At 36.2% G+C, this 14,198-nt stretch overlaps 1 pseudogene; it reads left to right on the forward strand.

Moving 5' to 3' along the window:
• The first annotated feature begins 5,548 nt into the window (after positions 1-5,548).
• Positions 5,549-6,039, forward strand: LOC111819744 (AP-1 complex subunit sigma-2 pseudogene; annotated as a pseudogene).
• The last annotated feature ends 8,159 nt before the right edge of the window (positions 6,040-14,198 follow it).

Raw genomic sequence — 14,198 nt, forward strand, 5'->3', positions numbered from 1 at the left:
CTGAGGAATAGCCAGTATAACACAAACACCAAATCTATTTGTTATTCAATAAATGTAAGTAGATTAAATTCTCTCATTAAATCACAAAGACACTTAATTTAAGAACAAAAACAATAACCAACTAAATATTTTCAAAAGGAAAAACATACTGGGGCACTTCTGGATGAAGATAGCATAATGAGTTCATACTTTGAAAACTGTCTCTATTCCAGAGACACAGAAAAAAATAGAAAAAGAGAAAACCAAATGACATAACAGTTAAACATGATGGACTAAAGAAGTATAGAAAAGCAAAATGATCAGTGGAGACTGGATTCACAAAATGGCTGGGCTTTGACCAGAAGTGACAGTGGGAACAAAGGAAATTAAAAGAATGTCACATAAAACCAATGCTAGGCTCACTTTCTGAAACCAGGGCCTTGGTTGTGGCCACATCAAATCCTGAAAGGAAGCTTAAAAATAAGAAAAAAATTATAAATAATTTAAAAAGAAAACAAAACAGAAGATCTTGCAGAATGTTGCCTGGGATCAAACCCCTAACTAACTAAGAAGGCAGAGCTAAGACCAACAATCTTCCTCTCCCCCATCACCCTGACTTTGTCTTCAGCATCCCCAACATCATCCTGGGAAACTAGTATTGAAAAAAATTAGAAGACCTGCTCCTGGACTGGGGAGCAAAGGGCTGAGTGGAGGCAGCAGCAAAACTACTACTCAGAGATGGGTAAAACAAGCAAGTAAAAGATGAAACCTCCCACTAAAAATTAATGCCCCCCACCAAAAAAATCCAAAATACATGAAAAAATCTGTGGTAGGCAGAATTCTAAGATGACCCCAAGGTTCTCCGTTGTTTATACATCCTGTGTAATCCTCTCTCCTTAAGTGTAGGCAGAATTTGTGAATATGATGGATAGCACTCCCAGTTTGCAGGAGACTAAAGAGATATAAAACTAAATGTAATACCTGATCTTGGAAGGGATCTTGTACCAGAGAGAGCAAATTAGTGAAACAATTGGCAAAATTTGAATTAGGTCTGCAGACCAGTTAATAGAACCGTGACAATGTAAATTTCCTAGTTTTTAAATTATATTTATTCAAGATGTTAACATTTGGGGAACTCTTTGTACTATTTTTGCAAGTTTTTTAAACCTGAAGTTATTTCAAAATGAAATGGTTAAATTAAAAAATATATATATTTATAAAGCACGGCTGAGCACTGAAGTAAGAGAAATTTCCTGGGACAATCAAAGTGATAAGTAGATACAAATGTTTCCGCCACCTAGGTTGGAGCAGGAGAAAGGGGCAGTGCGTTTTCTAGTTTTAGTTACCTAGGAATTGGATATTAAGGGTTATGTGAAAACAAGACACAAGATCTGGGGTTCTTGTGAAGTAGGAGACTGGGAATGTGACCACTGTATAAAGACCAAACCCCTAAAAAGTTATAGCCTTGGGTAAATGTTGGCTTTGAAAAAAAATGCAACTAAGGCTTGAAAAAAATCATTCTATATTTTGTCCTGGACTCTGGGTGGGATAAAAAGAAACATCTACCTGACAATACACAGTTCTGAGGTTTGAATTTACATTGCTTATATTGTTCTGGAACCTTCATTCTAAGAAAGTAACTTTAAAAATTATTCCAACTTGTAACACCCTTGGAATACCTGTACCATAAATTCTCTCTGTAAGGGTATGCCCCAACCCAGGTGGCACAAAACTGTCACAAAGATAGCCTTCTTGATAATGACCTCATATCTAAAATAAAATAAAAAAAAAATTGAAAAGCACAGTGAGTTCCAACCAGAAGAGGAAAAAAAAAAAAAATAGCAGAAATATATGTCCAAAAACTTCAAATAATACTGTTTAAAATTATTGAAGCTATAAAAGAAAATTTTAAAATGTGAGATATAGATCTCAATAAAGTTGTTAAAAACATGAAATAAGAGCAAAATATTATTCTAAAAGATAAAGTGCATTTGGAGTAAAATAAAGACAGCTTCTGAAAAGTTTTAGAAATAAAAAACATGGTCACAAAAATTAAACATTCAGTGAACGGCTGAATACTGATAAGACACAGTAGAATAGAGAATAAGTGACGTGGAAGACAGGTTTGAAGTAATTACTCATAATACTACTCAAATATCCAAAGAAAAGAAATGGCAAATATGAAAAAAAGATTAAAAGAAGTCCATTATAGAATGAGGTCTAACATACATTTAAATGGTATTTCAAAGGAGAGAGAATGGGGGAGAAGCAAAATTCAAAAAGATCATGGCATGATTCCTCAGAATCAGGAAGTACAATGAACCCTACAAAGAATAAACAAAATAAATACACATCTAAAATCCAATGAAGTGAAACTGCAGGTAACAAATACAAAAAGATGATATCAAAAGAAAAAATAAGTTTTTTTTTTTAATTAAACTGACCACATATTTTCAAAAATAACATTATAAGAAAAAAAAATACTGTCTTAGCTATCTGTTGTTGTTGCTCAGTGCCATCTATTAGGTTCCAACTCATAAAGACCCTACTACAGAACGAAACACTGTCCAGTCCTCCGCCACGCTCACAATCCTTGTTATATCCTCATTAACATCACAGAGGTTAGAATTTACAACACATAGGATAATTACATCAGATAACAAAATGGTGGACAACCACACAATACCGGGAATCATGGCCTAGCCAAGTTGACACACATCTGGGGGGGAAACAGTTCAGTCTATAACAACAATAAAGTGATACATTCAAAAAAACAAGAGAAAATAACAGTTGGTCTATGATTACATGTTAAGCCAAGCAATCACATAAGAACAAGGTTCAAATAAAACATTTTCACCCTAAAATAACCAAAAGTATTAGAAAATAACAGGCATTACTGTTACTGAATAATATTGCAAGTATGGCTGGGGATCAGGCCCAAGGCCTGACTGTACAGGTTGCAGATATAGAATATCAATTAAATGAGCAACATTTCCAGAAATTTCATGTTAATGTAAGGCATTGGTTTTAAGACCCTCATTGGGAAGCAATGGGCTCTGAGAGTCTGTATGAAGCAATATGGATGAGATTGAGATTAGTGACCCCCCAAGTCCACCTGAAACTCTTTTGACATAGAAGCAACCCCTTCCCACTTGTACGAGGAATCTAGCCTTTTCTTGCATAAACAAAACTTTTAATCATTTCATTTTGGGCAGTTGCCTGGCAAAAAGGCTGCCAAATCTCCTCAGGACTGAGTCTCAGCACTCCACATTGTCTTTGTGTTCATAAGGAAAGTTAAATCATAACATGAACCTGATGGAGAAGTTCAAGATCTACTGTGAAAGGAGACAGCTATACACTGAAGGAGTTGCAGAACATTTGCAATTTGTATGGCAGGAATCCAGGGAGCATGGTAGACTAGGGAAGGCAAAATATAAAATTGCATCAAGCCAAGTTTATTAATATAGGTAAACACCTGGAATTCAGGGTGCAAAATGTTGGTATGAGCACCTGGGATTGGTTTTAAGACTCTACTGGGTTGGTTAAGTAAAGTTTGGGCTCATCAGTGGTCTACAGTCAATGAGGATAAGATGGCAGATCCTGACACACTATAGAGGAAGGAGTATGAAGACTAAGGAAGATAACGCTGGAATGAAATTTTTATGTGCAATCTGCTCAGTCACCTTTAGCTATTCTTCTTCATAGGGTGAAGAGGACATTTCCTTCACCAAAGTATTAAGTAATACATTGGTGAAGGGATTATCAACATCTTTGAAAAGTCCTATGGTAGCTGTTCTGTATAGGCTAGAGACGAAGGTGGCAGAAGCCATCATAAAATGGACTTCTGTAAAGGCTTTCCAGATAGATGGAGACCAGCTGGCAATGTTTAATCATCAGAGACAAGCTGTGTGCAATTACCATGATAAGCCAATGGTGTACAACAGTAATCAAAGTATTTTAAGCTAAAGGGATCTCTGGGGATGGCTAACTGATTATAAAGATACTAGGTATAAAATAGATAGGCAGCTATTAAAATACTGCTAGGCATATATAAGGGAAAAAATTCTAGCTTTAGAGGAAAAACTCGATGTGAGTCATTGTAGTGAGTATTTAAGACCAAACGTAATCCAATTCTCAAATTCAGAGCCCCTTAATTGGGGATTCTGAGGAGAACCCTATAATTGGCCACAAGTGTTTACTAAAACTCTTCCTCTAAGCCTTCCGCAGAGGGACATGAGGACATTCACTGGGGTGATTCTGAACTTGGAAAAGCGAAATATTCAGATATTCAAAAGTTAACAGATACTGAATTGATGTTCATCCCAGTGACGGGAAATGCCACCCCATCAAGTAGAGAGGGCCTGGTGGAGGTCAGTAGTTATATGGAGTCTTGGCCCAAGTCCATCTTACAGTAGATCCACTAGGACTGCAGACCTATTCTGTGGCAACAGGTCTCCTTCCCTCAAAAACTGGGGATTTCTGCACATTAGTTCTATAACCCATGGTGTAAGCAATATTCTCGTAAGAAGCTCTCTCTATCTCCCCCTGCCCCCACCGAAAGCAATACTGCATCCCTGGGTGTTGCAGAGATTAATGCCACCATCAAAGACATGGAAAACACAGTGGTGATAATTCCTATTATATCCTCTTTTAATGCTCCTGTTTAGGTGGTGCAAAAGCCAAATGTACATTCAGGGATACATAAGCATTATCATAAATTTAATCAGGTTGTGACACCAATTGCAGGTGCTATTCAAATATGGTATCATCACTGGAGCAAATTATCACATCCTTGGGCACCTCTTATGCAGTCATTGACCCAACAAACATTTTCTTTTATATACCAAGTAATAGAGAAAATTAGAAGTGATTCACCTTCACTCTTTTACCTCAGGGCTATGTCAACTCTCCGATTCAATCTTAATATATTCTAGAGGGACCTTGATTGCTTTGATTTCTATAGAGTCATCATTCTGTTTCATTACATTGATGACAATATGGTAATTGGACCTGATGATCAGGAAGAAACAAAAGTAGTTGCTTCTGAAAGGCACAGGCATGCCAAAGAGAGGTGAGATAAACCTCACTGTTATAGATTAAACTGTGTCTCCCAAAATATGTGTTGTAAATCCTAACCCCTATACCTGTGGTTGTAATCCCATTTGGGAATAGGGTTCCTTTGTTATGTTAATAAGGACATATCAGTGTAGGATATGTTTTAAACTAATCACTTTTGAGACATAAAAAAGCATATTAGGACTTCTCCTTTAAAAAAAATTATCTATATGAGACCAAATGTCAACAATGACTTTAAAACAAGGGTGAGAATGTTAAGGGGCAGGGAAACTAGATTAATGGAAACAGAACAACCAGAATGGAAATACTGAGAATGTTCACGCATTGTGAAGAATGTAACCAACGTCACTGAAGAATTTGTGCAGAAATTGTTAAATGGGAACCTAAAGTTCTGTGTAAACCTTCACACAAACCACAATAAAATATTATTTTTAGAACATGGCTGCTGCTCCTCACCTGTGACAGGGTCCCCTTAGCCGCCGCCACTGCCGCAATGTACTTTATGTTGGTTTTTAGTTGTCAGGGAAAGCTTCCACTACAGAAATGGTATGTCCGCTTATCAGACAAAGAGAAGAGAAAGATCACAACAGAACTTGTTCAAGCCATTTTAGCATATAAACCTAAAATGTGCAGCTTTCTTGAGTGGCGAGATCTGAAGATTATTTACATAAGATTATTTTTGCTGTGCTATTGAGGATGAAGACAATGAACTAATTACCCTGGAAATAATTTATCACTATGTGGAACTACTTGGCAGTATTTTTGCAGTGTGTGTGAACTTGACAGCATCTTTAATTTAGAAAAGGCATATTTTATTTTGGATGAGTTTGTTTTGGGAGGGAAGTTCAGGAAAAATCCAAGGAAAACGTCCTCAAAGCAATTGAGCAGGCAAATCTACTGCAGGAGCCACATCATGAATTTTTTAATGTCCCTAGGTACAAAATGACTACTCATCAAGTATGCAGAATTTCACAGAGGAAATAGAGATCTCATATACTTATAAAATAAAATATCCTCAGCTTGATGATGCTGGTTATCTTGTTATAATAGTTATAGAATATTTTAGAACAAATTACTTTACAATTGTATCTTTTCATTGTTCCTATCTCTAGACCTTTTCCATTTTATTTTCATTCTACATCTGATCTTGGTTTAGCTTATGTCTGCTCCAATTGATTTAATTTCTTCTTGAAAAAAATAAGACCTGTAAATGTTTTGAGTAATATTTTATCTTAAATATATACATGTTATCATTAATAAACCATCTGTGATTAATCTCATAAGAAGAAAACCTTGCAATCTTTAAAATTTTTACCAAAGAAAATATAGCTGGAACACTAGGTCAAAATAAGCAGTGCCATAATATGCTAAGTGGTTTGGTCTTCAAATGGTGATACATTTTTAAAAAGTGAAAACTCTATTTACTGTCACGTCACATCCTGTATGAGTTCATGTGTCCTAATATGTCACGGAAAAGTGTATATGGAAATAATATATGAAGGTAAAATTAATCTGCACCAGTACATATTTAAAATATTTCATGTTTTAGAAATTTGGAATGCCCCATTTATTGAACCACGTTTGTGGTATATATAATATCAAACAATCCCTTTAAGAGCTATCAGAGAGTTATGTCAGAAGAGTATCTTCCACGATATCTGTAGCTCAATATTAAGTAATCCCTCTGAGTGTTAATACTGACTATTTATACAGTCACTATTTTAATATTCAGTTTAAATACCTAAATACTTATATTTTGCTAGTTACTGTTTTATAATACACTTAAATCTTCATTTAAATACATAATGCTTTGTTAACTATGATTTTATATTTTGGAATATTAAAACCTTTAATATTGATCATTATTGTGTATACTTTTAATAAAATATGCAACAAATTTTATTGTCAAAGGAAAAGTATCAAATAATCCACTGTTTATATCTAGGAAGTCTGAGTTAAGATACTCAGACTAGCTTACTACTGAAAGAAGGCCTATGGAAATGTGTTTTGACCAAACTTATCATTAGGCAGGAGAACAGGTATTTCCATCTTCACCACTCTCTCTGTCATGCACTGCATTTGAAGCCCCTGTAGGGGGGTATCAAATGAGACAGTTAGCATTACGTATTTGAAGCATTGGGAAACATTGGTCTTTCTCTTCCATTTTTTTTCTCTCCATCCCCCTGCCAGGAAATATACTATTCATATGGTTTTAGTGCTACATAAACATTCATTGTCTCATGCCTGTTTGCTTTGGATGCTGTGTGCTGAACTGTGACATGTTGCTCCTTTTGTTATCTGTATACCATTGCTTGCTTTAAATTAGTAGACTCTGAAAAAGCTTTCCTAGCATGTTTAAAATAAAAGTATTAATATGTATTATTTTTTAAAAAAGAGAAGATTAGGCACAGAAGAAAGCAGACACGGGGAAGGCTGACACTCTCTGAAGATGATGGAGGCAGACCAGCCTACAAGCCCAGGAACACCAAAGATAGCCGGCTAGAGGAACTCAGACAAGGATTCCCCCCTAGAGCCAACAAAAAGAAAGCCTTCCCCTAGAGCCAGAATAAGGTGGTCACTAAGCCGCATTCCTGCCCCCACAATAGAGACAGGATACATTGGGACTTCAGATCAGGACCATTTGACTAGGATTGACTATTTCTTTACTGGAGGCTATACTGGGGCTTCCCGGGGCTTCAGATCAGGACTGTTTGACTAGCATTGACTATTTCTGTACACTTTACATTGTGTTAACTTCAGGAAATTCTGCAGATAAGGGTCACAATCAAGTCCCAGGAGAACCGGCGCCAGACCACCAGGCATGCGCAGATAGATGAGAAAAACTCATGCCAAGGAACCAAAACACTCATGTCAAGGAACGAAAAGTCACTGGAGAGCTAACCCCATTTCAAAAGCAAAGGGTCCATCAGTCACTTCCGGCTGATTCCTAGCCCAGCCCCACCATGAATAATCAGCGAGGAATCGTGAATATGTATAACCTCCTGATTCGGCTAACGGTAACAGTCCCGTAAAAGCTGAGCCCGCCCAGTTTCAGGGAGCCATCTTGGCGACGCAGGTCCCGGTGAGCTCCTTTAGTTGGCCAACTAAATAAATGCTTTCATCTTGCCGTAACAACCATGTCCGCTTCTCCATTTAGACAGGCTGCGGAGCCAGACTTGGACCTGATCTGGTCCTATTCCAGCTTAGGCAGTTACAAGTACCTCGAATTCAGACTTCTACCCTCCTAAACTGTGAGAAAATAAATTTCTGTCATTAAAGCCACCCACTTCTGGTATTTCTGTTATAGCAGCACTAAGAAATTAAGACACCCATGAAAGCTCAAAGACCTGCCATATAGATGAAGTTTCTAGAGGAGCAGTGTCTGTGGCTAGTCAGGATATGCCCTATAAAGTGAGAGACAAGGTGGCTGCATTTGGCATTCCCACCATGAAGAAAGAGGCACAGTTCTTGGTAGACCTCTTTAGATGTGGGTGTGGTTAGGGATTGAATGGTATCCCCCAAAATGTGTGTAGAATTCCTGGTCCTCGTACCTGTGAATGTAATCCTGTTTGGTAACAGGATTTTTTGTTATGTTAATGTAGTCATACCAATGCAGGGTGGATCCTAAATCTAATCACTCTGAGTTATAAAAAGACTACAGTAGACAGAGAGACACACACATGGGGGAAGATAGATGCCACATGAGGATTACCAAGATCCAAGGAACGCCTGGGGCTACTGATAAGGAAGGAATTGACACAGCCAAGACCCTAATTTAGACTGTTAGCCTTCAGAACTGTCTAAGAAAATTAATTTCTATTCTTTAAAGCCACCCACTTGTGGCATTTGTGTTACAACAACACTAGATAACGAAAACAGGTGTGCTGCTCCAACCCATATACTTGGTAATATGTAAAGTTGCCAGTATTAACTGGGTTCCAGAATAAGAGAAGGCTCAACATTAGGCATAAGCTGTGGTGTGAGTAGCCCTGTTATTTAGGCTTTATGACTAAGCAGATCCAATGATAGCTGAAGTGCCTTTGGCAGAGAGAACGCTCAATAAAAGAATCACAACACAGGGTCCTAGAGTTTTGGAGTAAGCACATGCTATCTTCTTCTGACAACTATTATTTGAAAAGTAGTCATAACTTAGAACTGGGTCTAGCAAAGACACAAGACACTATATGAGTATGTAACCAAGTCTGCCCATCATGAACTGGGTCTTATTTGATGTGCCAAATTATGAAGCTCGACATGTGCAACAGCATTTCACTGTTAAATTGAGATGGTACAGGCAAGACCAAGCTCCAGATGGTCTAGAAGGCGATAACCCCAATAAAAAGTCATAATCCCACTATGACTGCACTAGTTTTTAAATCCAAAACATATAAACTGAAGAAATAGAATATATCAGTCCTACTTTAATTTGAAGAAACTGAGGCACAGACAAGATAAACATCTAAGGAAAAAACATTTGTGACACGACACAATGTTAATAAGTGGACAAATCAATAAAATAGATAAATACAAAAATGTGCAAAGAATACAAGTGATTAATGAATACATTAAAAATTTAGTAAGCAAAGGAATGTAAATTAAAACAATGGAAATTTTAATAAAGAAACATTTTTAAATAATACACTGAGTGAAAATTCAGGGGTATATAGACTGGCACATCATTTTCACTGTATTTGTAAAACACTTAAATTATGGGAATCTTTTGACCTATACATTAGGCACTTAGGAATTTATTATACATAAATCATCAGCCATCAGGGCTTATGGTCAAGGACAATAACCGAGCACAAAATATAATAGTGGAAAAATAGAAAAACAATCCTTTAAAACAAGGATAAGAAAAATACAAAGCCATTAAAAACCGTATTATTGAGTAATATTTAATGATATGAAAATGTTTACAAAATATTATCAGGAATGAAATGGTGGATTAAAAAGAATTTCCGTATTGGTAAACAAGAGTTTTATTCAAAGAAAAAGTGAAAATTTAATAAACATTCATAGAATTTGGGGACTAGACCTCAGAGACCAATTATAGCAACATCCTCATTTTTTCATGAATGTACTGAAACCCAGGGAAATTAATAACAATACGGAAATACAAGAAATAGACAGTAGAGGGCAATTTTGCATTTGGAAAAAAAAAAGTGTGTGTGTGTGTGTGTTTGAATGAAACACACATAAAAGTGGACACCAAAATGTTACTGGGCTTACCTACCTGTGATGTGATACTGGATAGGTAATTTTTAATTATTTTATTATCTTATTTTTTTCTCTATTTCCATTAATTTTATAAAGAACATGTAGGAACTAAGAGAATGTTACTTTTAAAAAAAATTTGTTCAAAGAATGAATGTGTGACATAAGGCCCCCAGCTCCAACATCATTCTCAAGATCCACCTGCCATGTACCTGATAGATCCCTCGTCGGTATTCACCAGCATTCACACAAATCCTTTGAGTTCAAAATTAACTAGGTCAGAATGCAATCTAATTTTTTTTAAGATCTGAAACAATAATCTCAGTGCATGAGTATGGGACTAGATTATATGAACACTGACAGTATATGAGTAAAATTGAAAACTGGAATCAATAAAATTTCATGCAGCATATTTAATAATATATGTAATTATCATTTTGCCACTCAATAAATAAGCTTAAAATAAGATTAGTTCACAAAAAATACTGTAATTATAGCCAAAATGAATTTTGAATTTTTCCTTCCTATGTTGTATTTTTTATTAACATTAATTTAAAAGGTTTTCCTAATGGCATTTACTATTTTGTTGTCTTCATCATTAGTATAATCATCTTTTGTTTCAACTTGATATAACAATAAGGTTTGAGGTATAGTAAAGTGGAACACAAATCAAGAGAGGGAGATCAGAAACATTTAAAGATGTATTATACTCACAGTTCCTAGTATTTACAGCATACCTGGCAGACTCACATGGGGAAAACGCAGGGGGCAGTCACAGTACAGAGATGGAGAGGACTGTGCGTAAGCACCTTTATTGTGGTTTTCACGGGAAACGTAACGGGGAGAGGTCAGAGCATGTGGGAGTTCATTTGAAACTCATGCTTTAGGGCTTGTGGTTACCAAGGGGAAACTGAGGAATCTTCTTATCTATAAACAGCTGACGTGCATGGAGAAGAGTTACCTGGTGTGGATGTTAAAACATCATATTGCAGAGCTAGAAAATATATTTAATACATCCTCATATTTGACATATTAGAAAAACCAGGGACTGGAATTCCTGCACAATTGACTCCCAACATGCACCCTAGAACTGATATTTTGTATGTTCATATCCTGTCAGTCTTCTCCCAGGCCCCGCAACACAATCTGAGACATCTTTGAGCAGCTAGTACCTGTGCCACCTCTGGTTTGTCCAGGGGCTCTAGGCAACAGAGGACTTCATGGCCACAGAACTTTGAAGAATGAGGCCTTGGTTCACCTACCCCAAGGTGTCAGTTCAATAAGTTCCTTGATTGTAAAATGGAGAGCTGGATACATCATCTCTAAGGCCAAAATTCCACAACACTAAGGAAATCACACTTTCTGCAAATTCACTGAAGGCTCTGTCAACAAATACTTGATTGTCTATATGTCTGGTCTGATCCACTAAGCATCTCTTAGGATTCTCATTTAAAAAAAAAACACAAAAAAACCTTAGACCATTTTTAATAGTACCACTTTTTATCAAAATTGCTTTATCTCATATAGCAGACCCTAAAACAGTACATATTGTAAATCTCTGATACCAACTTAATAAATATGATTGTTGTTGTTAGGTGCCGTCAAATAGTCTCCAACATATAATGACCTTATCTATAATAGATCGAAACATTGTCTGGTCCTATGTCATACTCACAGTCATTGCTATATTTGAGCCCACAGTTGCCATAGTGATAATTTTAATTAAAATGATGAAATGTGCCCTGTAAGAAAGAGACAACAAAAATACAATAACCACTTACATCCATGAATGATGAGCTTATAAATTATAGCATTAGCCTGGTAACACCTATGAAAACTTTCATAACTAAGGAGTAAAAATCAAGATTTAAAAAAAATTCTTTCACTAATTATAACTGATAAGAAAGGCTTCTAATCATACCCAGCCCATTAAAGCATTTTTTTTTTAATAAATCACAACTCCTGCTAAGAATATACAGCCATATCAGGACTTAGAAAATGATTTTTAATTATTCCCTTGAGTCCTCATGACAAAATACTTTGAAAATTAGATACCTGACATCCCCAATTTTCCAGCCTTTCTACTACACCCCCTTTCTACTGCCAAGGAGACTCATAGTAAAGTGGTTTCTGCAGTATATGTTAAACTAAAACCTCCTGTTTCAGGAACAAGAGTGCGCACAATTTACACTCTGACCCACAGGTTTGGTCTAGGCCTGAAAGGAAATGAATTTTTTTTGAAGACTATTGAAAGAAAAAAGTCTAATTTCATACCATTCCTTCATAGTGAATATTATTCATTAAAATATTTAACCACCTGAAAAAAATAATAATTGAAGAATTGCTGAAGGGCTTTTTTAAAAAAAAAAAAAATCATTTCAAGTTCAAAGAAAGATAGTGAATGGGATTCTCTCTTTTTTGTTAACTTATCCAGCAATATTACAGTCTCAAGCACACTGGTTTCCATCAAACATCTGACCTCCCTGAAGGCTGCTTCGCTCCAAGACACATATCAAGGAACAGTTCAGGTTTTTCAGCTTTCCTCGTTTACAGTTTCAGGGCAAGATCCTGCCATCAGTTTTAACATATGATTCTGATTGAGTCCAATGGGAATCCTGCACACAAAGCCTGGACTAGCAGTCTGTGCCCCTCCCATAGAGATATCTTACAGTTTCCAATTCCCAACTTTTTTATTTTCTAAATCATTTGCTAAATCTTCAGTGCTTTTTCCCTATTCCCTCTCATAGCTCAAAGCATAAAGTTCAATACTTGAGTAAGACATTTTAAGTTATAATCTGAGTTTAACATTTCTTTAATTCAGAGTCATTATGGCCCTAAGAGCCTAGGAGGTTCGAACATTGTTACTGGAACTGACTTTCAGAAAAAATTACAAATTAGAATAATCTTTACCCTAATTCACAGTTTATAGCAATACTGTTAATGAGATCGAGTAGTTTTATACCTTTATTCTGTTACTAAAAGGGGTAAACGTGATTTGGTCTTTTCAGAGTTAGGAATTGTGTTAGGTAGGATGATTTTTGTTTCAAGTAACAAAATATGGTAATAAAAGTAGCTTGACCACTAAGGACATTTTAGTATCTTACTTATGAAGACTCTTCGAATGAAGAGTTTCAGGGTTGGCTACTTTAACTTCTCAAAAATGTTAAGTTTCTGAGTTGATTTCCCTGTTACACTATTGGCTTTCCCCTCATGGTCACAAAATGACTGCAGCACCTCCAAGCCTCAGGTCCTCATACCACATTACCCAAAGCATGAAACAAGAGTGTGTGCTTCATTTCACGGCTTATTCCCTGAATCTAAAAGGCAAGAGTAGAACCCCACCTTCCCTGCTCACATTTCAGTCACATACTTGATTAAACTCAGAGTTTTGTTTGCAATGAAGTGGAAGGGATGAATATAGGACAACCAGTCAATAAAATCTACTGCTAAAACTCCTCGTTCTACCACAACAGAGCCACATTTATTAGTTATTTTGCGTGACTATATTTGGAGTCATCACATATTTGGAAAAAGTTCCTGACAAACATACAGAGTGGATACAGAGTGGATATACATGTTGTGTGTGTTGGGGTGGGGTGGGGGGCCAGAGTGGTGCCCAGGAACCTAACATTCTTCTTTTCCAATCCAGGACCCCATTTTAAAACAAGGTACCAGAAGTCAGTAAGACTTATGGAATACCTCAAGACATCTAATTATCCTCATTTTCTCATTAACTCTAGCATTAGTAAATATTTTATTTCAACTATGCATTCATTCACATGAATGTCAATGGTATAGACTCTGAAAAGTCCATACTTCATCTTCCTATATATTGTCCCCCTTTCTATACCCCTTAATATCAAAATCTTAAACCATGAGTTATAATGAAGGTAGAAATGCAAGCAAAGAGTGAAAGGAACATAGGC

This window comes from Trichechus manatus, unplaced genomic scaffold, assembly GCF_000243295.1.
Source record: "Trichechus manatus latirostris isolate Lorelei unplaced genomic scaffold, TriManLat1.0 scaffold00017, whole genome shotgun sequence".
In the NCBI taxonomy this organism is placed as follows: domain Eukaryota; kingdom Metazoa; phylum Chordata; class Mammalia; order Sirenia; family Trichechidae; genus Trichechus; species Trichechus manatus.